At 35.0% G+C, this 26,788-nt stretch overlaps 1 long non-coding RNA gene across 1 annotated transcript in view; it reads right to left on the bottom strand.

The window, feature by feature from the left end:
• Positions 1 to 405: 405 nt before the first annotated feature.
• The window catches only part of LOC132598001 (uncharacterized), a 29,432-nt gene continuing 3,049 nt past the window's right edge, over positions 406 to 26,788 (bottom strand). Inside the window, exons 2-3 of the long non-coding RNA XR_009565601.1 lie at positions 10,628 to 10,704; positions 406 to 868 (exon numbers count right to left, since the gene is read on the bottom strand). This is a non-coding gene — a long non-coding RNA (uncharacterized lncRNA). The remainder of the gene's footprint in view (positions 869 to 10,627; positions 10,705 to 26,788) is intronic.

Here is a 26,788-nt window from a genome sequence, read left to right as displayed (position 1 = left end):
TTACAGCCATCATGGAAAATACACTCTGCATACTAGCTATGCTATCTTAATCAAGTTTCTGAATCCCTCTGTGCTTCCATTCTTCCATCTATAAAATAGAAATAGTAACTGCTTGACTTATTCCAAACTGGGGTTATGAAAGTCAGATATTAGGATGTATAAGAAAAGATGTAATAAACTTTCAAACACAGTAGCTGAAAGCTGTTATTAGGATATACATATTCTCTAACTTATGTGACAAGGAGGAGAGGATTGAAATCTTAGATTCCAGCTACTCGTCTAGAGTTATTTCTAGCTTGGCAATGACTTGCCCATATGAGATATGCAATCGAATTAACTAAATATTAAAACAAAAAAAAATGAAGCCCTATAAAGCTGATTCCAAAAATTCTGTACATGTACAAACTTAAAAATGAATTGTCATAAGAATTAAAATGCTTTATTTATGATAAAATAATGATTCAATATGCTGTGCAATTGTCAAAATCTTGGGAACTTTAAATTTAATTTTTCTAATGAAACAGTGCTTTTGCATATAACTTTTCTATGCTTCAGTTGTCTTCATCAGTAAAATTAAAATACTAGCACTTTTTAATATATATTAAATAATCAATTAGATAAAGTTTAGAATAATACCAACATCAGTGGTAAATATAATCTGGTATAAAAATTATCGTTGGGGGCTTCCCTGGTGGCGCAGTGGTTGAGAGTCCGCCTGCCAATGCAGGGGACACGGGTTCGTGCCCCCATCCGGGAGGATCCCACATGCCGCGGAGCGTCTAGGCCTGTGAACCATGGCCGCTGGGCCTGCACGTCCCGAGCCTGTGCTCCGCAACGGGAGAGGCCACAACAGTGAGAGGCCCACATACTGCAAAAAAAAAATAAATATCATTGGAATTTGATTCTGAGTTAGGCTTGATCAGACCACATAGAAAGCATGAAATAATGACCAAATTTATGCCCCCTGCCAGATATCCTACTCATATCAAGGGCATATATTTAAGCATATCAAGGGTCTTATATTTGGATTTTTCTTTGCCTATGAAATCTGATGATAACACTTTTTAGTTCTGGCTTTCACTAAAGCTGTTTTCTAATGATTCAAATGCAGAAAAACATGACAAATACTATTTAACTAAGAAACTTAGAGAGTAGGATCATGGATCAATATGCGTGTACGTGCCTAAGAAAATAAACTGAAGACTATATAGTTTAGTAATTCATCGTCATTATCTTAGTGAACAATGATAGAAGGAAAAGAATTATTTTTTAATTAAAATCCAAACAATTATAATTTAAAAAATCATTTTGACTGAGCTATAAATTGATTTCTTTTTTCTCTAAATAAGTAAGCACAAATCATTCTAAAATAGGGAGATTGACTGCATATGCCATCACTTTTTTCAACTAAAATTTATACAATACCAGCAATACTAACTTTGAAGATTTTAAGGAATGTAAGTGGTACAGTGGAGTGTGATTAAAGGCAGCAATTTTCACAGTCATCTAAAAATATCACCCCTCACCAACAGTGATTCATTTAAAAAATATTTACTGGGCACCATAGTTTCTATGTGCATGGCATTTTTTCTTAGATCTAAGAAGACAGAAATGGAAGAGACACAAGCACTGTCCTTAAGGGACTTCAAACAAAGCAACATGATGATTTTCTATAAAGGAATCATGTGATTTAATTGTATAATTGTATTTTCAACAATTATCTTCCTATGGCAGAGACTAGTATACTGTTTATCAAACTAGTTGCATATTCTTTTTGGATACACAATTATCCACATTTTTCCCAGCCTCATTTGCAATTGAATGTGGCTTTGTGTCTGAGATTTAGCCAGTGGAATAATAGTGACAGTGAAAAGTACCACTTTCAGGACTAGACCATGAACTTCCTAGGGTATCATTCACTGTTATTCCTCACACAACCTGTTTGATATTGAAAAACAATGAAAACTTCAAAGCTATGTGAAGATGATGCAAAACTCAAGAAGTGACCAAAATCACTTTAATGTTTCCCTCAGCTTGACTAAACTTTAAACAGGTTTCTTATTGACTGTAGACCCCTGACCTCCCTTTTCTTAGAGCATTTACTAGAATATTTGCAATCCAGTACTTCTCCACTAGCTGACCCTAGCACTTAAAAAAATCTCCCATCCTATGTTGAGTTCAACCTCTCCCTCCGATTGCAATAGTCTTGACACCTATTGCCATAGTCTTGAATAGTCTTCTTTGCCAGTTTAACTTTTCTGATGCATTTTCTTTTGGTGTAGGAAAACTGGGTCTCTATATCACCTCATGGATTCCAACACAAGCTATACAGTAATACCTGTTTTGGACTTAGCATAAATGAAAAATCAATTATCTTGATTGAGCTATAAAACTTGGGATTTGTTGCTTAGAAAAATTAGCTTTCCCTTAGTTAACATAATCCCCACAATAATGCAAGCCTCTGAGGACAAATATCCTTTTTTTCTTATTCACCATTGTTGTCCTATAACTATGAGAACATAGAAGAAGGGACAAGATCTAATTAGGATGATTCAGGAAAGTCTTCATATAAGATAACATTGATTTGAAACATTAGTGAGAAGGAATTTTCTGAGAGTTGATGCTCTCCAAAGAGTGATCAACATATATGAAACCCTGGCCATAGAAGTAAGCATAATATATAGAAACTAGTCCTTAGCTATAATTAGGTTACTTAAAGGCAAGAAGTTTGCATTAGTATTAGATGAATAAATAGAGGGTGAATTTTAGTATCTGAATCTCTCTCTCACTGATTGATGAATTTTAAGGTTCACCAGAGCAATGGGTTTTCTTTGGACCAAGGATGAGAGAAAAAGGCAAAGAATCAGAGGACATGAAAATCAGAGGACTGAACAAATCCAGGAGGTTATTTGGGAACTTAATTTAAAAATCTGAAGAAATAATTAGGCCAGAAGCAAATACCAAAGCCAAGCTTATAGAGCCAAGAATATATGAATCACAGATATTAGCCAGAAGAATGTAGTTGGTTACTGCAACGGTTCAGGAGAAGTCTAAAGACCTACATTTGTGGCATTATGGTAGAGGAAAGAAACCAGACAGAAGATATGAAATCTGTAGAATTCTGTGATCAACAGACTTTGAGAAATTATATAGAGGAAAATCCACTGGGCTTTGGTTTATGGCTTCTGGCCTAGGAAAGTAAACGACAATGTACTCATTCACTGAAAGTGATTTAAAAGGGAGCAACTATTTTTGAAGTAAAAAAAAAAGAATTACAAGATCATTTAGGATAAATTAAATTTTGAAACCTTTATGGGCTATCCAGGTGGAATCCAATCTTCTTAAGTTGTCTGAAACTTGAATCATCACCTAGATACCCCATAAGAGTTTCAAAAAGAAGATGAAGGATGAAGAGTTGAGGAGTCTGGAAGTTTTTTTTTATTATGAAATAGGGGTGGTAGAGCACACAGTAGATTATAAAGGGGGTCATCAGTTGCAAATGAGTCAGTGACAGAGCAAAAGTAAAACACTCTGAACTTCAGTAATGAGAAAAAAACTGATGGCTGGAGGTGCTTGTCAGGGTCTGTGGATATTTGTTTTATATAAAAATAAGTCATGTACTACACAGATTAGGGTGCATGACACCTACTGGCATGGCTAGTGCAGTGAGGAAACTAGTCTTCAGATGCTATCCTTTTCACTGCCAAAAACCATCCTCAACAAAGTTACATGTTGGATTAGCCCAAGCTGAGAATAAATATGATATTGAAAGTAGGATTTATTAGATTATCTGTTTGATTCCTGCAATCAACAGCAGGTAATAAGCAGATTTTGAGTGAATAAGGCAAAAAATAGTATTTTTGATTAACTGAGAATTTAAGAGCAGTTGACATTGGAGCACCAGCTATCTGAACCAGAAAATGGTGGCCAGTGATCAATATGAAAGTTATTTTCCCCACTTGAAGATGTAGTAGGAGTGGACATATGATGTAGTAAGTGGGGTGGACATCGAACATACAGTACACACTTGACTTTTGTTAAGTTTGTTAAGTAATCATTGCACTCATTTTAGAAATGTTTTCACATGATTATTTTTTCCTAAAATTTAAAGAAAATTTTTTTGTAATTTTTACAACTATCTCAGGGAGATTGTCAAACATTGAGCTGTCTGTAAAATTTTGTCAGCTCTCTTTCACTAGATTGATTATACAGTCTTCTAATTAAAGTGTTTATTTTCCTTTTTCCATTATTAAAAAGAAGTCAAAACCTTGAGATTGAGAACTTGTATGTGAACTGTAAGATTCTCAAGCATTACATCTTAAGACAAAAGACTATTTATTGGCCTTTACAGAGTTACATATAACTTGTTTGAAGGTTTTAACTGGAAAAATGGTAAGAATATTTTGGAACCTCAATCATCACAGCACCTTGTCAATAGACAGTGCTCTCTCTCTCTCTCTCTCTCTCTCTCTTTAAAGCTATCCATTGTTCTTCATTCAGGTCAAAATTTTAAAAGCAGGGTAAAATACAAAGTATATGCACTAGAAAACTATCAGTTATTCTCGACACTACAGTGCAGTGTTTTGTGAGGTGCTGTCAATTTTGGAATGGGTTACACTATCAGGAACTCTGGGAAATATTGCAATGTCATTTTATTTAGGAACAATTGACTTACAAAGTAGCTAATTTATTTTTAAATACAGCTGTGCTAAGGCATCAAATAAAACTAATTAGGCAACAAGATGTTTATTGCTCAGGCTCTAAAGACAAGCCGACTGGTTTCAAATTAAGTTTCTGTCACTTACTGGCATGTGACTTTGTTCAGGCTGTTAAACTCCTGAAGCCTCAGTTTTTTCACCTTTAACATTAGTAAAATAACAATACCTACTATACCTTACTTAAATAGGGGTTTTATAAAATAATGTACATTAAATGCTTTAAAATACATATTGTTTTTTAAATAAATAATTGAAGCTTTCATTGGAAGATGAGTATAACAGGGCAGAGGTGCGGGCTAGGAGCACAATTAAAGTACTGTGGAGAGGCACTTTAATCACTGGATAAAATTATTTCCTTTATCCTAAACAATATGGTCTAATTTATAGCACAACACTGTTAACTGACTCATGACCAGATAATTTTGTTATTAATTGTGAAGATCTGCTCAAATTGCACCATGAGGAAAACTCTTTTACTTTCTTACATCTTTCCCCCTAATTCACAGATAGTAAGCATCCCCTTCACTGTACTTTCTTAATGTATACCTAGTGAATTCCAAAAAGAGGAATCGATTCAGCAGCATAATATTACGGTGATATCTGCCATCAAAGAACGGGTGCTATTTTGACAGCAATTCCCCTGGTGGTTGATCATTTATCCCTGGTGACACTAGAAATGCAAAGCCATCAGCAGCCACCAGTTAAGTGAAAAGATTAGTAGAGCACATGTTCAACAAATAGATTTACTCTAGAAAGATCCATTTGAGTCCTTATTTGATTTTACACTTTCTCTATAAATTGTAGCTTTATTGATTCAAGAAGCTACATTTGATTGAATAAAAATAACTAAACATAATTTCTTCCATTTACATATTAGCAGTCAAAGAAAATTCTGTTTGAAGCATGTAGGAATATTGAGTTTATCCAGATGCAAGGTGTTAACGAGGCTTCAAGATGAATGTGTCAATACTAAATGAGTGGAAATGGAGTGAGAGTGGGAAAGTATGGAGTCCGATTAGTCAGCAAGTGCTAGAAGTAAAGGAAGGTCATAATAAAGCAGTGACCATTCGTTGTTCAGCTTTTTTAATTTCTAAAACTAGCTATAGAGAATATAATGGGAAAGCCCTTCAGAGACTGAGAAGTGGAGTTTGTACTATAACAGATGAAGCAAAAAACAGAGTAAGAGAGTGTTACAGACTGAATTGTGTCCCTCCAAAATGTGTTTGTTGAAGTCCTAACCCCCCAGCACCTCAGAATGTAACCATGTTTGGAGATAAGGTTTTTAAAGATGTGATTAATTAGGGCTTCCCTGGTGGCGCAGTGGTTGAGAGTCCGCCTGCCGATGCAGGGGACACGGGTTTGTGCCCTGGTCCAGGAGGATCCCACATGCCGTGGAGCGGCTGGGCCCGTGAGCCATGGCCGCTGAGCCTGTGCGTCCAGAGCCTGTGCTCTGCAACGGGAGAGGCCACAACAGTGAGAGGCCCGCGTATCGCCAAAAAAAAAAAAGATGTGATTAATTAAATTTTGAGGTCTTTAGCATGGGTCCTTATCCAATATGACTTGGTATCATAGTAAGAGGAAATTTGAATACAGACATGCACACCCACAGATGCCTTGATCTCAGACTTACAGCCTCCAGAACAATGAGAAAGTAAATGTTTAAGCCACCTAGTCTGTAGTGCTTTGTTATGGCAGCACTATAAAACTAATACAGAGAGAAAAAGAAGAGGGCAAGGTTGGGGAAGGCAGGTATTCCAGGTCCTCCAAGATCATACTATGCCATCATCATCTCCTTCCTGCTGAGGTGACCCTTATTCAGTCTCTAATAGCCTAGATCTGCAAGAGGGTACTTGAGGTATAAACCTTTTCCTTGATCTCCTTGGTGGTCCTTATTTAAAATTCTTTGTACATTATGTTGAAAAAAATCATTGACTATTCCTGTTTCTTGGAAACTTTTCTGTAATAATTCTCAATCAAAGGTGGAAACCTTTGACCGGTTGAGTGTTGGCACAAGAAATCATGGGAGTTGATACATAGATTGACTTTCTCAGATATATAATATTACCCTTGGACATGAAATTTTCAAGTCTATATGTTAGTAAAAATTTTCAATTGTAAGTTAACTCATTAGTATCCAAGAACATTAATAAAGCAAGATAACTTATTGAAATATTAATGTCTGCTTGTTCTTTCATTTTTCTTTTTTGCTTCTCTGCCACTCTCACTGTCTTCTACCAAAGTAGGTAGCCAGGCTTTGGAAGTCCAGGGACTTTTGGTGGGGTGGAAAACTTCAGAAGTAAGTGATGTAATAAATTATTTTTGTCTTTTGAAAAAAAGATGTTTAACTGGGAGCTGAAACAGGCCAGCAGGAGTGTCAATATTGTTAAAAATATGAAATTCGCAACAAGCTTCACTATTCTTTATTATAGTCAGTCTGATTCTAGGAGACAAGTCAGCTTGAAATCCCTGAGCCCTAAACCAATAAAAAAAAGATTATGTTAGGTGTATGGGCAGAGTTTGGAAGAAAGAGTACCTTTAAGAATCAAGGAGGCAGAGAAAAGGATTATGGAATGGAAGATAGTATTCTGAGTTCCACAGGTAATGGGGCATCTAAGTACTCCTCCATGCGGCACCAGGGAAGATGACTCAGTCTTTAAAGAGACGGCTGTATAATCTATCTTAAGGAGATGCTATATCTATTACAAAAAGACAGAGAAACAGATCCAAGAGCTTGAAGAAAAGCAGTTTATTGGCTTACATGGCTGAAAATTTCAGGAGTTATTTGATCAGCTGTTGAAGTGATGCCCCAGGATTCAGTTTCCTGTCCTCTACCTTTCAGTTCTATTCACCTTAACATCAGTGCTATTCTCCAGCAGACTCTCCCCTCTTGGTTTTAAGACAGCTTAAGTAGCTCCAAACTATACATGATCTGAGCTTCATATTTTAAAGGAAAAATGAGATTCTCTTATCCAGGATCCCCTCCCTGAGGTAAGGTATCATTCATTTCATTAGCCCTGAATGTATCACATGTCATCTATGAACCAATCACTGTAGCCAGAGGAATGCACTGTGCTGATTGGCCAGGCTAAGGTAGTATGCATACTGCTGGGTCTTGAGGTTAAAATCAGCTTTACCCAAACCACATAGGATGAGATTGAAAGAAATGACAGCTTTCAAGGACAAAAATGGTTTCCAAAAATAGAATAATTAGACAAAGATTTCTATAGCCCACATCTAACATGAAAGCACAAAACTGCAGGACACCAAGGGAACACTGCAGACTTAGACAAAAAAGATACCAGCATTAAATAGTAAACAAGAGCTTACAACTCATTATCTCATTTGGGGGGTAGTGTCTAGATCTCCTGATTTCTGAGTGAAACTGGAAGAGGAAGGATCCTATAATGACTGAGAAGAAATTCTCATCCAGCACAGGAAAAGTGCAACTTTGAGACCAATCTGAATTGATTTAATGGTATGTACAAAGTAATATTTCTTTTACTCTTGGACTTGTGGAGTAAATTTAATATCCTTTCATAAGGGTCTTAGACTTCCTTTTAAATGCTGACCCAGCCAGGTTACTGAACTTGTAAGATTAAATGATATCACTGAAATCATGAAAAGTCACCACAGAAATGCCAACATATGATAACTATATATGACTTGGGATAATTTCGTTATGACATATTCATGAATTAATGAATATGTAAAACTATAACCATCCATTTACTGAAACCTATCTTAAAAACTATACCATTTCTTCCAAAGTTATCAAATGAATTTAAGAAAAATAAATAGAGTAGACAGCGGGGACTGTTTTACTTAAAGACAAAGCCTCATTAAAGAAATAAAATCAAAGAAGAAGACAAAATCCATGTATCACATTCCTCTTGATACCTCTCTAATTTAACTCCTATTTCTGGAAATATTAAAAATGTATGTCTGTACTTCAGAAAGAGGAGACCCTTTTGTTACCAGCGTTAGGGTTGTGTTTTAATTAAAAAAAAAAACAATGAAAAACTATAATGTGGATCCAACCATAAATAAATATGGAAGTATTTCAAGTCCTAAAAACCTAGATTTTTGCCCACACATTCCAGCAGAATAAAAAATGAAACCAGATGACCTCCAGTGGTGACAGATGGGCTCAGTTTTTGACAATGTGATTCTTATATTTTGCCCTAAGCTAGAACATCTTTAAACTTGATGAGGAATAAAATGAGAATTTTATTGCACAATTTAAAATAAGACTCAGTCATATAAATTGAGCATGAACCTGGAGAATTAATTTGCAATAACTTGAGCTACATATAATTATACAAACATTTATTCTAAGTCAGTAAAGCAGAAGCAATTTTACAATATAGTAGTTCAGTTTGCCAGGATGGTGTAGGGTTGATAGTTAATTAGTTTTTTCCTTTGTTTCGCAAGAATATTTGAAAATTAATTTGTTTTCTTTCTCTTGGTTACTTGGTTAATTTAGTGAATGTTTCTCCAAAAGTAAATACCTTCATGCCAAAAGTAAATACCTTCAAAAGCCTAAGAAATTGTCTTCATTTGATTACCTGTATGTCTATGATTTAGAAACCAGTTGTTCTCTATAGAAAGTTTGTTTTATTAATTATTAGGCTATATAGTTTTCTTTCCTCTCTCTGGTGCCCAAAACATTTATTTTAGAAAAATAGGTGTTCTTTTTGTTATTCATAATATTTTGAGTCAATAAGTAAGAAAAAATCCAAAGAAACTTAAAGTTTGAGATTTTACATAAGGTTTCGGTACCCCTCAGTATACTGAGATAAACTACCTGCCAAAACATTTATGTGTTTATTTCATGCAAGATACCAAATTTTCCTCTTCTTTTTCCAAGTTATAGTTAGCTAGGGATCTTTTCATTTTGGTCTTAAATTGAATCAATGGGGGGCAAGTATGTATGCATTTTAGAATATATCACAGAATGATTTTCCACTATAACTTTCCTATGGGAGCAGTCTGCTACCAGACAAGTGTTTTAGCTGCTTTCCACCAGATCATTCCAGTTATGGAATGCATAACTACTTTGAATCCTGCTTTTTATTAGGTTGGGTTGTTGACATTAATATCTAGGGTGCATTAAAAAAAAACCAAGTATAGGTAAATCAAGTAGTTAGGGAAAGGAGAGGGCTCCCTTTTTGACTCATTTGAACCAATATACATGTGAAACAAAAATTTTTGTTTGATTAATTGAAATATTTAAGGCAAACTGACCAATCAGCCTTCTTAATTCTCCTCTCTCTCTTTGCTTTTGCTTGTCAAGGGGAAGCTATAGGCAATGGTGAGTGGCAATACAGATTCTTCAGTCAGATTATTATACAGGTAATCAGAAATACTAAAATGATTTTTTTCAAAATGCAAAACTACTGAATGTCCACAGGGCAATAATTATTGTGTTCCACTTGACAGAATTCATTTATATTTCTATGGATATGAATTATTTACTTTTCTATCAATATCCTACACCTTGGAACAGTAAAATACCAACAACCAAAGTCACAGATAACCCAGCAGGCTGAGTTAAACAGGTCTTCCAGGAATCTTTTTTACCCATTTCAAAGTCTCCCACATTTCTTCTTGACAATAAAATGGATAGGAAGCAGAAGCATATTAGTTGTTTGATGAGAATAGCATGTTACATCTTCCAGATAAAGAAAAAAAAGGAAAGGAAGAGAGCAAGGAAGAGAGAGGACGGATGGGAAGAGAGAAGGCAGACAAATAGAAACTTCACAAAGAAAAGGAGTCTACAAAAACAATAGTCCAAATAGGACACAGCTAAAATGTGACATAATTTAAATGACTGAGGGATGTAAGAAAATATAATCCATTTGACCTTGACTCTAAGAACATTCTCTTTCAAAGAGCAATCCAGAACCTACCAGATGTTATCTGCAGTGGCTAAAACTCACAGTCATAATAATGGAAATGGAATTTATTTGTTTTCATCCTTTGGAATCTGTTAAAACAAAAGTGAAAGAATAATTTATGAGATAGCTAGTGGGAAGCAACTGCACAACACAGGGAGATCAGCTCGGTGCTTTGTGACCACCTAGAGGGGTGGGATAGGGAGGGTGAGAGAGAGATGCAAGAGGGAAGGGATATGGGGATATATGTATACATATAGCTGATTCACTTTGTTATACAGCAGAAACTAACACAACAATGTAAGGCAATTATACTCCAATAAAGATGTTAAAAAAATAATTTATGGTTTACACAAAAATATATAAATATGAAAGATATAAAATATACTGCAGAAGGATCCAAATGTGTCTCAGCATTCAAAACAGAAAATAAAAGCAAAGAATATTTCATCATTAAGCAGTAAAAAATAGCTAACATTTATTTAAAATGTGAAAGACACCTTAGTAAGCAGTTTACATTTATCATCTCATTTATTCCTCACAAAACCACTATCAGTAAGGTGCATTTTTATTGCCAATTTACTACTAAGGAAAATGAGGCACAGAGAAACTTTGTAGCTGGTGATCAGATTACACAACGAGTGTCAGAATCTGGACTTAAACCAGGCAGTTTGACACCTAGGTTAACATAGGAGAAATTGGAAACTAAGATTTCTCAAGAAAATACTACAAATACACAGAAAACCAAACATCTGTATTATAACTCTTTCTGTAGTGAGTATCAGAAAACAGAATCCAAACTGGATTGGGCCAAAGGAGAATTTATGGGTTAACAGATCTGACAGGCCCAAGAGTATAAATAACTTCAAGAACAGCTTTATTCAAGGGCATAGACAATGCCATCTCTCTCCGTTTGCAGTTATGTTTTCCATGGCTTCTATATTTAGGTTTCATTTGGTATCAAGATGGTTCTCAGCAGCTCTAAGTCCACATCTGCCAGGTTAAATTCCAAAGAGGAAAGGAAAGAGGGAGGGGGGAGAAGGAAGAGATATAGTTCCACAGATGTCCTAGCCTGTGTCCCTGTTGAATTGTTATAAAACCATCCTGAACCAATCAATGTGACCAGCACAATGTGATGTTCTGCTTGGCTTGGTTTAATATGCATATCTATTCTGGACCTAGAATCTGAGCTAAAGCAACCAAATCATCACAGACTGATCTTGGGACATATTTCACTTCCTGCAGAAAAATTGGGTTGCTAATACCTAAAGGGTGAAAAAAATACTAGTTGGTAAAAATGAGATATCTAATATATCAGATATATGCAGTCCTTCGTCAATTTGTAGGAATTACAACTCTCTCCTTATATATAAGCCTGTGTCCAGAAAAATGTCCAGAACTCACAAAAATAGAATAATAGCTTGAAATATGATAGAATATTGGATTTTTGTTCTCAAAAGCTCTAGCAGTATTGTAACTTCATTGTATGAATGCAGTGTGAGTAACTCTTAATAAGTCAGCTGATTACTCGTAAGAAATTATTGCTTATACCTAAAAATAAAAGGCAATGGGATAATATATCATTTGACTGTAAGAACTAAATAAGGGAATAGTCTTGTTTTTATCAGCTCCTCCCCATGAGGCAGATACTCCAACTCCACAGTTTGGGAACACCTGGCCTAGAGCACTGAAATACTTACCATGACATACAACATATTACAAAAGTTAATCTAACTTACCTTCGTGGTACACTGCTGCATCCCACAACTCTCACCTTCTCACATATGAAACATGTCATCACTTTTGAAACAATCTGTACCTTCATGCCTTTATGTTTTGGTGTTTTCTCATTTTTTTTTAGACAGCTCTTTCCTGTCTACCTGTCTTCTCAACCAGGTGAATTGATAATCACCCTTCATAACTAAATATATATCACTTCTTCTTGGAAATTTTCCCGGAAAAGGCCACATAAGTTTAGATGCTCCTACAAAGTGGACTCACATGACACAATTATATTACTGATTATATTTGTGTAACTGGTATATTTCCTTTCCCAAATTCTCACTTTTCAATGACAGGGATTGTGTTTTATTCATCAGTCTACTTCTAGCACCTACTATAGCATGGTGTTGAGAACAAAGAAGGAACTCATAAATACCATATTTCATTAAATCTAAAAACGTCATCTGATGTAAGATGCACTGTCATACTATATACCATTAAGAAAGAACATAATAACTTTAGCAATTAGAGTTCTCATTTTATAATTCCTGAGAGACTTTATCATACTTTCCTGAAACTTCTTGAGTCTGACTTCTCAGAATTCTTTTTCAACTCTGATAGATTGATACCTATTTTTTCCACACAATGTCAGCCTCTGTGCTATTACCAACATCAATGATGCAGCATTTCATTAAAAGTTTCCTAACAATTATTCAGAATTTTCTTTTCAAAGTGCTGACATGTTTTTATACTGGGCTTCCTTGGTATTAATAGACCAAGGACTCACTTGCCACTTCAGTTGTACTTAAATGTACTTAAGTACTTTAGCAATTAAATGTTTACTGATGAAAATGTCAGTAGTTTACAGTTGTCTTGTTTTATCACCAATAAGAAAAATCAAGTTAGTGTATGCCTTAGGCTGAAGTATGTTAAAAATGAATAAATAACTAAAAGAAAATTTATACCCTATATTTATTTTTTCTAAGATATTATAATAAAAACTTTCCAACATGGAAAAAACTTGAAAGGTTTTTTCAGTAAAGACCTAGTTCATAGGTGATACAATTAATACTTTGTTATGTTTGCTTTATCATATATCTGTTCATTAATTCATCCCTCTATTCATCCATCAACCTATATTACTTTTGGTGTACTACAAGATTATTTGCAGACATCAGTACACTTCCCTATAAAGACTTCAGGATATATATAATTACCTACAGTTTAAGCTTTGTTTCTTTTGAGATAAAACTTACAAACAATTAAATGCATAAATATTTGTGTACCATTTAAAGAGTTCTCACAAATGCATACACCTGTGCAACCTAGTAAAGATATAGAATATTACCATCACCCCAGAAAGTTCCCTCATGCCTCTTCATAGTAAATCACTGCACCAACTCCCCAGAGACAAATACTATTTTGATTTTTTTTTGCCTATTCTAGAACCTCTTTTAAATGAAGTCATACAGTATTTATTCTTCTGTACAATCTTTCTTTCACATCCATATTGTTTGAGATTCATTCATGTATGAATAGCTCATTCTTTTTATTGCTGAGTAGTATTTCATTTTATGAATATATCACAATTTGTTTATCAGTTCTGTTACTGCTGGACACTTGGGATATTTCCAGAAAGTTTGGGCTGTTATGAATATAACCGATATGAATATTTTTATAGGTATTTTTTGTGGACATGTTTTTAATTCTATTGGATAAATACCTAGGCTTGGAATTTCTGGTTTATGGGTAAATATGTGTTTGGTTTTTTCTTTTTTTTTTTTTTGCGGTACGCGGGCCTCTCACTGTTGTGGCCTCTCCCATTGCGGAGCACAGGCTCCGGACGCGCAGGCTCAGTGGCCATGGCTCACGGACCCAGCCGCTCTGCGGCATGTGGGATCTTCCCCGACCGGGGCACGAACCCGTGTCCCCTGCATCGGCAGGCGGACTCACAACCACTGCGCCACCAGGGAAGCCCTCAGACTGTGTCTTGAACATTATGAATGAAATGTTGTAGAAGTTCTAACTATTATATTCCTCCAAACTTTTTTTTTTTTTAACCAAGACTAAATTTACACTTCAAACTGCAAGTTCTTGTTTCCCCTTTAGTGGAAGATAGCTTAAACCTCAGATCAGTTCATTTAGCGTTTTCTGGGCTGCTTGGAGTCTTTTCCACACATACATATTCAGGGGTCAACCAAGATATAGGCAGAGTTTATACATAGAACATAGGTTCCTCTCTCTGACTTTCCTCCTCTTAGGATTTAACTTCTAGCTTTCCAGGAAGTTTGGCCCTGAACCCTGTCCTGTTCTTCATGACAGCAAGAAACAAGGTTTTCCATTGAAGTTTTAGCTGACCCACAAGGTGTTGTCTGGGACCTGCCCTTATGGTAAAAGCTGTAAAAATAGGATATTCACCTAGTGTCATTCTCTCCTTCCAAATGTCACCTCATCTTCAGAATCTACCTACTTCTGTCTACTCTCCAGGCTTCAGGTAGTTGTTTTATACATAGCTTCCAGAGTTTGCAGTTATTATCTATGGTATGGTTGGTCCAACAAGTGCTACACAACCATAGCTGAAGTAGAACTCCTACATTCATTCTTTACTTACAATTATATGTAATTAATTTCTTCCACCAATAAAACACATTGTGGTACATTGTGATTTTTCAATAGTATTGGTGATAATTTTACTCCATCTTTATAAAACTAATGGAAAATACTGGGTTAATAAAGTTTGAACTAGTAGTGAAAAGATAAAAGTTATTTAGAAAAAAAACAAAGATAATATTAAGCTTTCTCTTTTTGTTTGATAAGTTTTTGCCAAATGCATAAAAAATCCCAGAACAGAACTATTCCTTTGTCTTTTCTTTTTGGGAAATAGAAACATTTCATATGCCTAATAAATAGCTTTTATGTTACTGAGAGATAACCACTTTAAGGCCAATGCCTTAAAACAAGACACCAAATTTATCAGAAAATTCTGAATAAAATAATTTTTTATTCCTCTAATACTCCTAAATATAAAATGATACCTTCAAGCCCTTTATATATAAATGTGTAACTCTCTGTAAATGTAATAGGAAAATATGAAAATTGTAGAATATTGTTACAGTGAAATCAATAAAAAACACAAAAGCCAGCTAATCTGCCACTGTAGATTTTAAGATCTAGCCTCTTAGCAATTTTGAAGTATATAATACAGTACTGTTGACTATAGTCACTATGCTATGCATTAGATCTTCAGAACTTATTCATCTTCCAGAGGCAAGATTATACTCTTTAACATCTCCCCAATTCCCCCACCATTATTGATTTTAATACATTGTATGAAAACACTGGAATAAATGTGAATCTATCAATCTTGTCTCTATGAATTTACCAAAAATAATCCAAATTATCTAAATAAGTGTCTGAATGTTTTTAACATACTATATAAAAGGTGTTTTGGATTAGTTATTGCCATAATTCCATCAAGCAGTCAATATTTTTGAGTACTTACCTGTGCAGACCTGTACAAAGAAGAGTTATTAAAAATGAAAAAAGTTAAAAGAATGATAGACAGAGAAACAGAGCACAACCATAAGAAAGAAAAACACAAATGGCATTATTAAAAAAAAAAGATTGAGACTGGCATTTGGAAAGAATTAGCAATAGAAAATAGGAAGTTATGAGATTAAAAAGTTTAAAAGGTAAAAACAATGAAATCCAAATTAGAACCAGCTTTTCCAGAATGAAATGAAATCCAAGTTACAAGAGGGAAAGAAAATTATGAAACATGTTTATAACAAACTGAAATCCATCGTAGGGCACTTAAATGTTAAGTCCAGTTGACATAAGTGCTTAGTAGACAGATGACTGTAGTTAAAATTGGAAAAAATAATTAAGATAGAATTTAGTTAGAATATAAAAGTGTAAATAGACTCATAAAATCAAATCAAAGGTAAAGGGTCTAAAACAAGTTGAAATAGATGGGGCTTGAAGTATACCACTTCCAAAAAGCACAGATTGGTATTTGACAGTGTAAAGATATTTCTCACTAGACAGATGAAAGAATACCATTTGACATTTGTTGCTTTCCAAAGTTCATCCTTATTATAACATATTTCCCTAGTCTCATGTATAAAACTTAAATAAAAAACACACACTTTTTTTTTCATTTTCTATGAGAACTTGTGATTCATATATATTTGGAATGGAGTTATAATTTTTTTAGCCTGTGATGTTGAAGTTTTCATTCCCAGTCCTAAGAGAATTGAATGAAATTTTTTATCTTGAACTTGCAGAAATGAATAGTCAAATAATAAAAACAATAAAATGAAATGTGTTCCATTTTGAAAGAATCTTAGAGAGGTCTTGGTTCTCACCAAAAAAAAAAAAAAAAATTATTGGCATTTATATGTGCTCCTAATATCTCCTAGTTACTACTGTCTACATTTGATTCATGGGCCTGCCTTAGATTCCATTATCTAGAGTAGATAAACTATGTAATAAATGATTTAGCTTCATTTTTCAGTATGATTTTTAGATAAGAGCAATGTAGCAAAGAAAAGTGATAAGGGAGAAACTTTCAAAGATAAAAATGAAAGTTATATTTACTCTAAATATTTCTGTTTTTATAATAACTGAAGTAAGTTATCACTATTCTAGGAAATAATAATAAAAATATTTACATTTAAATTAGTAACAGATATTATTGCATATGTAGTATATCTTATATAGTACCCTATGTTGCTAAAGAGGCTGAGCTCTGGGGACAGGTGTTTTGTTCAAATCCTGTCTTCAGATGTTTTGTCACATTATTTAGTTTCCTTACGTTGCAGCTTTATATCTGTACTATGGGGATCGTGATGTTACCTTTCAGGTTTATTGTAAAGTTAGTATATAAAAAGTGCTTATAATAGTGCTTCCTATGTTATTACTATTATAGTTATTTGTACATAATACACAAGGAAGTGGAACTCAAAATTGAAAACTATGAATATTACTAACCATTGAGTGTTTACTTATCAGCCTTTTCTAGTCTCGTTATCAGTATGTGATCTTCGAAGCCAAGAGTAAGAGATGAGGCATGTGGAGAGATATCTGCAACCACAGAGGATTTTTTTTTTTTTCTCAAAATAGATCTGCCTTAAAGCTATATGAAGCTACAAAATTAGAATTCAGGACACGGGTGAAATTGAGAGGAGAGGCAAATTTTGTCTGTCACCCTCTCATCCTCAACCTTTGAAAGCCATTTGTCCAGGATCTAGACTCCTGAATGACTCACCCAGAGACTGCCTGATGACAGTAACTATGACAGTATTAGGCTTTTCTCTAGACGTATATAACACTTTCTGAAATGTTAGTTCCATTTTTGTGTGTGTGTGTTAATTTGGTGACTATTTTGGGTTCTCTTTGTGTGGTTATTTATAAACTTTTCATCTCTTCATTTAACAGAATAATTTGTGAGCCTATCATGTACCTGGCAAAACAAAAAAAGAACAAAGTACATTTCCTGGCTTCACAATAAACTGGGAAGAAAGCCTGAAACTCACTGGGGAGAAAGTCTAAATTTTCGAAAAAGAGTAGAAGGCAACTCTCCAGCTAGGCTTTCTTGAAGGTAGGGTTTACTGGGTTTCAGGTTAAGGTCTAAGATGAAGAGAGTCCACTGAAGCAGAAGCCCAACATTGTGAGAGAATGTTTTCCCCTGGGTTCTTGGAGATCTTAGAAGCAACAGCCATGAGAATCTCAACAGGGTAAAGAGAAAGGGAAGGAAATGTTTCATTATTTCTATGTTGCAAAATACACAAATATTCTTAATTTAAAAGAACCTAACTAGTAATTTGCTAACTTTCCACTTATTTTATAGCCCTGTTGGCATTGGTCTAATTTGTTTCCAGTACCTTCTCAATCTTTCCCTGCATTCATTCCCATTCTACATGAGAAGCCCCAAATGTCATTCCTGTCTGTGATCTGTGTTCATCAAGAAATTGAGCATTTATCTACCAAGATCATTTAGTCCCCAAATTGGAACCATTTACTTTTTTCTAAATACTTCCCATGCTTGATCTTATGTGTGACCCTTCCTCACTCTTCCCGCATTTCTCCCCAGCCCTACAGGTTAATCCTACTTATACTTCAAGGCCTGGTTCTCCTTCTGTGCTCTCAGCAGCCCTCTGTTCCTTCTTTATGATACCTCATATTGTATTTTGTCATAATTTATTGTTACCTGTTCCATTTTTATGCATTCTCTACCAGATCTATTCAATAGTTACATTCCTACAAAATTCAGTGTCCATTAAAATTATGCAAAAATATCCTTTGTGTTTATATATAAAATGAAAGGAGGTTCTAGTCTCAAATAATTATAAGTGAGTTTTTCCACCTGCAAGATTGGCTATGGAAATATTTAAAAGTCATTAGGACACAGGAAAATTATTTTTTATGTGGGACTCTCTCCCACATTCCAGGATTTCTAGCGCTCTGATGTGAGAGCTCTGAATGATAGCAGTGCAAAATGATAGTGACACCTAAAAACCCACTCCACAACATTCCAACTCCTGCCCAACTCTCAGGAGTTAATGTGATTTTTAAAGTAGCCAGTATTAAGATTAATTTTACTCAGGGAGAAGTACCCTACCAACACCATCACCATCCAGGATATAGTGAAAATATTTCTTAGTGATGGGGAAGTGTTTGAAGAACTCACGCCTTCCTGTTCTCTGGGAACTAATTTTTAGATGATTGTTTAATGGACCATGAAGGTATAATTTGACAGAAAAAGACCTAGGGAGGAACACAAAGAATGTGGGGCGGAACTCCAGCACAGCTTCCCGAATTATGTTCCAGAAAAGAAAGGAGAGAAGTGGAGTCCTGCTGTTGGTGAAGAGAAGGGAAAATAGGGCTTGCATTTATTAATGTTTATTTTTAATTTAGGGGCAGGTTGTCTCTGACCTGCTATCCAAATGATCCAGGTCATAAGACATTTGATCTGCCTCTTCCAGGCGGACAACAGGAGGGAACTATTCTTCCAAACCACCATATCTCACCTGCTAACTGCACACCTGGGAAGTCAGGCAGCCCAGAAGATTTTGCTCTGCCGCTCTCTGTCTACCACTGAGTACATATTCCACAATATCTGAGAACGCACATCGGCCTAAAATGAGTTTCTGAGTGTGCAGCAGTGCATTTCTGGTGGGGTACAATTCCCATACCTGCCTTTGACAGAGAGTGCTAGAGTGAGTGAACTGAGACCTTGGAGGTGGTTCTTATAATTCATAAGGATTATAAACCCCTTGAAGGTGAGATGATCATTTATCTTTGTAATCCCACCCCTACCACCACAACCACCATGAGATCTTAACACACTCTGCGAAAGATAGATTCCCAACACATTTTTTAATTGATTCCAATCTCTTTTTTCATTATTTACTATTCCTTTGCAAAGAGAGTGTGCTTTTAAAGTGTTGCCTCTTCGTTATACTCTAGGATTTTTCTAAACCCAAACTGTTTATAGCTTTCAAATGTATGTGTGTATAGTATGGAACTAATAATTGGTCAAACCAACTGTGCGTATGTACAGGTGTTATATTTGGAACACAAAATGAGTACCTTAAGAAATATTTGTCGAATTGGATATAAACTTGTTACACTCACTACATCCATGATCCTTTTTTCTGTTTTTTTTCCCATATTTTGCATAATTAGAATTGTTGAGGTTTGTCCCTAAGTGCTTTGCACAATATTGTGTACATTATAGGATTAAGTAAAACTTCTTGAGTGAATTAATAAATGAATGACTGAATAAAGTGACTACTAATTGTTAGGCAAGAGGTGTAGCCAGAGACCCAAAATGATCTGCATTTAGCTTCTATCTTGTCAATTCTGAATTGATTACTTTGATTTTAACCATTCTTGTAATTTTAGAAAATAAGACTGGGGGATTTTGAAGCTGAGAGTGGAGTCTTTTCTTCTTTTCTATACCTATACTTGCAATTACATCAAGAACAACAAATGCACAACCATCTTTTCATCTTTTGAGTGTGGTCTCCTGTGCCACAAACTACGTAAATAAATCACAACTGGATGGCCTAGGTCAGGGAAGAGCACACAGGCACCAGCTTCAATTCTGTTTAGCCAGTCTAGGGATCAATGCCTCATATATGCCCTGTCAGTGTGGGCAACCTCTGCAGCTACGGGGTTGCTGAAGTGCTGTATAATGGAAACTGTAGACCCTGTTGGACCAAAAGTAAACAATGATGAAATAGTGAGTTCTTGAGAGACCACAAGTGTATTTAAGTAGAAAAACAGCATCCCACCATGTGATGACTTTAGCCAGCTGTGTGAATTTTCCTTGGACTGAACCAGACTTTTGGCAGTGCCAATTCCTCATTAGTAGAACTCTGGGCATGCACCTTTTGGAGCCAAGAAAATGAGATGGGATGGGGGGAGGGAGACTCTGAGTACCTGGGTGCTTTTTGGCAAGCAAACCAGCTGGACACAATCATAATCTAAACTTTGCTTGGTCATAGCATAAATGTTGGGAATAAATGTCTAACTGATTTGTTTGCCCTTGCTTGCTTGAATAATAGAGCATTAAATCAGCCATGAACACCAGACAATGTTTCTCTATCCGGAGAAATGTAAAACAGCAATTATTCATTACATTATAGCAATGCAGAGAAGCTAACATATCTTTATACTCCCCCCTTTTTAAAAAGAGTCAACAAATATTTATTACCCATCTACTCTGTGCTAGGAGGTGTTATGTTTGCTTAGTACATACCTCTGAAATAATACCACTGTCCTTAAAAAATTTATGTTCTAATAATAAACTCAAAAACAAATAAAAATAATGTATGTGTATACATGTGGAGAGAGAGAGAAGGGGAGAGAGAGAGCCTAAGGAATATATAATAAGCTAGTGTAATAGGCTACTGTAATAAAGAGGGATGAAGATAGGACATTTGAAGGTGGGTACTTCTTTTACAGGGGCAGTTACAGAAGACCTCTCTGAAGTGACATCTGAGTTTATATGTTTTCATTCATTTATCAAACACATGCTATGGTATAGGAATTTCCTATCAGTTTGGCAATATCTGTGAACAAAGCTCCCCTACATCACTACCTTCTAGTGATGGTAAAGAGGAGTGAGAACAGAAATTGATTAGTAAACATAATAAATAATGTGGTAGAATGTGAAATGTGCTATAGAAAAAGTGATGCAAAAAAGGAAGAGCAGAAGAGCTAGTGGCAAGTTGTCATTTGAATGGGGTGATCAGAAGGCTTACTGAGGAGACAATATTTGATCAAATACTTGAAAAAGTAAGAGATCTGCTAAGGGATATTTGGGGTAAAATTATTCCAGGCTGAAGAAACATTTAGTGCAAAATTTGGGGGTGGTTTGCTTAGGGATTTTCAGAAACAACAAGGAAGCCAGTTATGACCAGAGCAGAGTTGAGGAGGGGAAGAGAATTGAGAAATGATTGCAGAGGTCTCTGGGTTTAGTTCTGAATAATGAGGCTGTGACAATGTGTCAGATTTTTACGTCACCAATCGGTACTTCTCTGTTTAGGAGGAAAGAAACTTTGAGAGGAGGAGGTTCACCTGCTCAGAATAAAACTCTCCTCTTCTTTCTTATCCGTAAAAAACTTCCACCCCTAAACCCCGTCCACATGCCTCCCCAACACACACCTATACCTGTGTGCACTCTCGGCAGAGAGAAACATTAGTCTAAGCCCGTGGTTTGCCACCTTAGCTGAGACTCAGAATCAGCAGTGCAGCTTATTAACTGCACACATGTCAGGGGCCCACTGGGTGATCCAGATTCAGATCTGTGTTATGGCACAGGCCTCTCTTTTGGTGTAGAATCTCCCCGAGGTAACTTTGATGGGCAGTCAGGCATAGAATCCAGTGCTCTACATGTACTTGGTGTGTGGTCTGAGCAATGTGAGTGTTATCTGGGAGCTTGTTACAAATGTACAATCTCAGACCTCATCAGAGAACTGTGGAATCAGAATCTGTGTTTTAACAAACTCAAGAGATATGTATGCACATCCAAGTTTGAGACACACATCTCCACATCGTTGCCTTAATTCTGTATTCTTTTATACCTAGTCTGTGTAGATATGCCCAAGTACTTCAGACCTGTTTCTTAGAGGGAAGTAAGCATAGCCCAACGAAATAGAATAATCTTCCCCCCAAGAGGAACTCTTCATGGGACTTCCTGTGTAAATCTGTTCTGCTCACAGTATTTTTATAACCTGGAAACAATTTGTAAAATAGTGTATGTGGCCAGAAATCCATGATGCTAATTATATGTAATTTGATATCATAATAATATAAGTATTCATTAATTCATTGGTTAAACATTTTTTATAAAGTTTTTCAGAAGTATTCTTGAAATTGAAAATTTCTTTTCTCTCAGCTTGAAAGTATGAGTAGGCTCTTCTGAATGTGTGAAATTAGAAAATGATCAAATTCATACGAAAAATTTATGGGGTACATTTTCAGGGTCTGGTAAACAATATGTTTTCTTTTTCAGTTTGTTTTTTTCTCTCTCTCTTTGCTTTTAATAAGTGGACATGAGTATTAAAGCTATGGGCTCAGAATTTCTTTATGTAAGTTTTTAAGAGTAAATAATAGCCTATAGGTGAAATAAAATATTTTTAATTAAAAAATAAATCAAAAGTATTTAAGGTCCCTTCTTCATATATATGTATATACATATATGTGTTAAATGCAGTAACATATCCAAAGAAATAATAAACTTCAAAACCATATATAATTATGCCCACATAATTTCCACAGCTGTAAGAGTAATATCTCATGAACTGCAAAACCACCACCAAGGAACAAAATAAATACATCAAAGGATATTTTTCTCGTCAGGTTCATGGCAAAGAAGATTTATAATTCGATTTGAACATCACATCTGAAAGTGAATATATTGCAGAAATAGGAACCTGCAATATCAGCTGTGGTTGACAATGAATTGAAGCCATTCCCAATGACTCATATCTTTTTTTCTGCACTGGCAGTCAGTTGAAAAACCGGGTAGGCTGTTTAATATCTAATTTTGAAGCTAGATGTGTTTCCATCATTAAGGGTCCACGCTTTATGACATGGGAAAAACTTCATTTGGAAAAGGGCAAAGCTGATTTGTTAAGTGATATTTAGTCCAATTCTGTATGGTACACTAAAGAATATCAGCCTTTGGTAGGGTCACCTCTAATGATGAAAGATCATTAATTGAGCCACAAATCAGCAAAACAAGTCATTTGTTCAGGACAGCAAAGTAAGTAAAATACTTTGCAAGGAACATCAAAACACTGTCACAAATTTTAACAACTAGCCTGTGTCTTCTAAATCTAAACTTGACTTAAAACTTTGTCAGATAAAATGTACCGCATATAAAAAGTGTTATTGGAAAACAATTCATAGATTTCATGTACAATATTTCATTTCAGCTACACTATAATTCTGTGAATTCAGAAGGACAGAAGTTTGATTGCTTCTCAGAAAACCATTTATTAACAAATCTTCCATCTAAATGTACACATTGCTGAAATAACTCCCTTCTCTGGTTCTTTCCACATCTTCTAAAGATCCAGTGGTATAGAAGGCATGGAAGGATGAGAGAAGGCATAACATCTGTAATATGATCTATTGGCGTACTGAGGATTCAAAAGGAAATGCCACTATTCCATTTTTAATACTACAGAAATTGTTCATTATAGTTAAATTAAATTACCCTTATTTTAACTAAAGCCATCAGAACGTCTAAGACACAGTCATGATAGCATAAATTAGAAAAAATATGCAGTTTTCAATATGCTATTAAGGTAGTTTGGATAATTCAGGCAAAAAAAAAAACTTTTACTGAATTATCTTGGTAAAAGAAAAATATGGGTTATATCTGTTTTCTTGAGTTGCCTGGAAATTGGAGAGATAAGAGACTAATTAAAGATGACTTATTTTTAGCAAATCTAAACAGTAATATCAAATCTTTCCTCAAAATGGAGCCACTGCAAGATTAAAAATATATCAGTTTGAGTCAATTACAATCAAAAGGCTGTCATCTGGGGAACAAAATTCTGGAAAGAAGTTCAAATATTTTGAAAACTATTTTTAAAGGAAAACAACTTTTTAGGGACACCCTCATCTTTTTGTCCTATTTCAATCATTCCCAAACTTGGCCACACACTAGAGTTACTCGTGTTATTTAATAAAAATAAAGAATTCAGAGGTTAATCCCTGGAGATTCTGACTCAGTGGAGAGAGTTCTAGAATTGAAAAAAATTTTAAAGACCTCAACAGACTTGGATGGGTCTAGTCTAGATACAAGGATTTAAGATCAATGCCAACAGATACAAATATAAAGGACCATGTTAAGGAGACTATAAACAAACCAATCAACAACAAAAACAAAAACAGGTAATAGGTAAGGATTGGCTAAAAGTATACCAGTATTGTATTTAAGTGCTGTTACTAGTCGGAGATTTAGATAAATCACACTTTTTTCTATAAACTATTAAATCTAACTTGCTTTAAGCATTTTATTGTCTCAGAGATCAACCATATTGACCACTAAGTGCAACTGGGCATCCATACCAATGTCCTGTGGTAAACAGGATCATTTCAGGCAAGAAGAAAACCTCAAGTAAATGTCTCGGCTATTATTATATTCCACACTCCATTATGTCATGTTCATTCTTACTGGTCTTTCCTATGCGATTGCTTGGGAAATAAAGGAATAAAGTGATTGCTGTAGAGATATTAGGGTTGTAAATAAAGGAATAAAGTGATTGCTGTAGAGATTTTAGGGTTGTAAATAAAGGAATAAAGTGATTGCTGTAGAGATTTTAGGGTTGTTGAGAAAAAGTTTATTAAAAACTTTTCCAGATTATTTTCTGGTTTGTGGTATTATGGGTGATTTTATTTACTTTTATAATTTTTCAGTATTTTCCAAGTTTATATACTGTATATAAATTACTTTCAAAATTAGAAAAAATAATATTTCAAAAATATACCAAATGGGAATTATAAGTGGAATGAATATTGTTATAATGATCAAAGATATCAATACCAGTAGATTTACTCAGTAGCATGATAATATATTGTGTTGATAGTTTGTGCATTTTCATTCTTGTTAATTTCTTTTTATTAAGTCATGACTTTGGGCTCAAAAGCAAAGCAAAAGTTCCTTGCAGCCCTGCTATCCTACCCTTCTTTCACACAGAAATTTTAGTTCATGGAGGGTATAGAGATTGAGGGCTTGAGGAGAAAGAAAGCAGAGAAAGTGTCTTTGCAAGGGGAGAGAATAAAAGAAACCCTGTGTGGTGGATCTAAGGGAGCCAGATTCTTTCGACACAGGTGTTTCACAGTGTGCTGGAGCTAAGAGCATTTGTTAAAGTTTGAAATAATTTGTGCATCTGAGTTAGTGGAATATGACATCTATTCACTACACTGTTTGCTTCATATATTTACACCTGATGGTAGCATATTTCTCATAGTAAATGATGCAGATCTTTTGTATCCAGATCTGCAAAAATATCCATTAAAAATAATGTCAATCACTGAGTCCTTCCCAGACTTATTAAATCAGAATATCTGAGAACTAGAAAGTAGTAATTTAAATAAGCTTCCTAAGTCATTTTAATCACAGTAAAGCTTGAATACTATTATTTAAAGGCATAAATTAATATTTATTAAAGACTTTTATCTTTAGAAATTAGCATTTATCATATCATTACACATCTAATTTTAACACTGGGAACAAATCTCTCATATTTCCCTCAAACAGAAAGTCTCCTTTGGTCCACAACAAGATGGGGAAATGAGGATCAAGCAGTGAATATGTAACTGAGACACCATGCTTCTCCCTTCCCTCATTCTTGACCCACCAGAGAATTGATTCTGATGGACAGAAGGATAATAACTCCTTCTTTTACCCCGTTCACTGACATCCATTTGCTTCTGTCTAATCTAAGGTAAGTAAACATATTTTTTTCTTCCAAAAGGACTTTTTGTGGAAGCAGATACCCACAAAAGACAGATGCTTGGAAAATGCACAGCAATTAGCACTATTTTTCATTGGCCCATAGCCCTCTGAATATGGTTTTGGAATTGGGAAGAGGATCGTAGGCGTGACTGATAACACTTTGGTATCTACAGGATAGGCGAAGTAGCCTAGAGAGAATAAAGTGTGTTTAATGTGAATCTGGACCACACTCCCTCTGAATTATTATTTGTCAAGGTATATGTGCATGTAAACATTTTACACAAAATTTCCACTAACAAATACCCATCTCCAGTCCATCCTAGTAGAGAGTCCTCAGAGGATACTGAAAATTGGAGTACCAAAATCTGACCCAGACCTGTGAGCTATACCTAAATTCCCATGTCTCACCCACAACAGTTCTGTTAAAGCCTCTTCTTCTACACTTGCTATTCATAGGTTGTTTTAAACAG

Source organism: Globicephala melas, chromosome 10 (genome assembly GCF_963455315.2).
Source record: "Globicephala melas chromosome 10, mGloMel1.2, whole genome shotgun sequence".
Taxonomy (NCBI): Eukaryota; Metazoa; Chordata; class Mammalia; order Artiodactyla; family Delphinidae; genus Globicephala; species Globicephala melas.
This window is presented reverse-complemented; position numbering and strand designations above follow the sequence as displayed.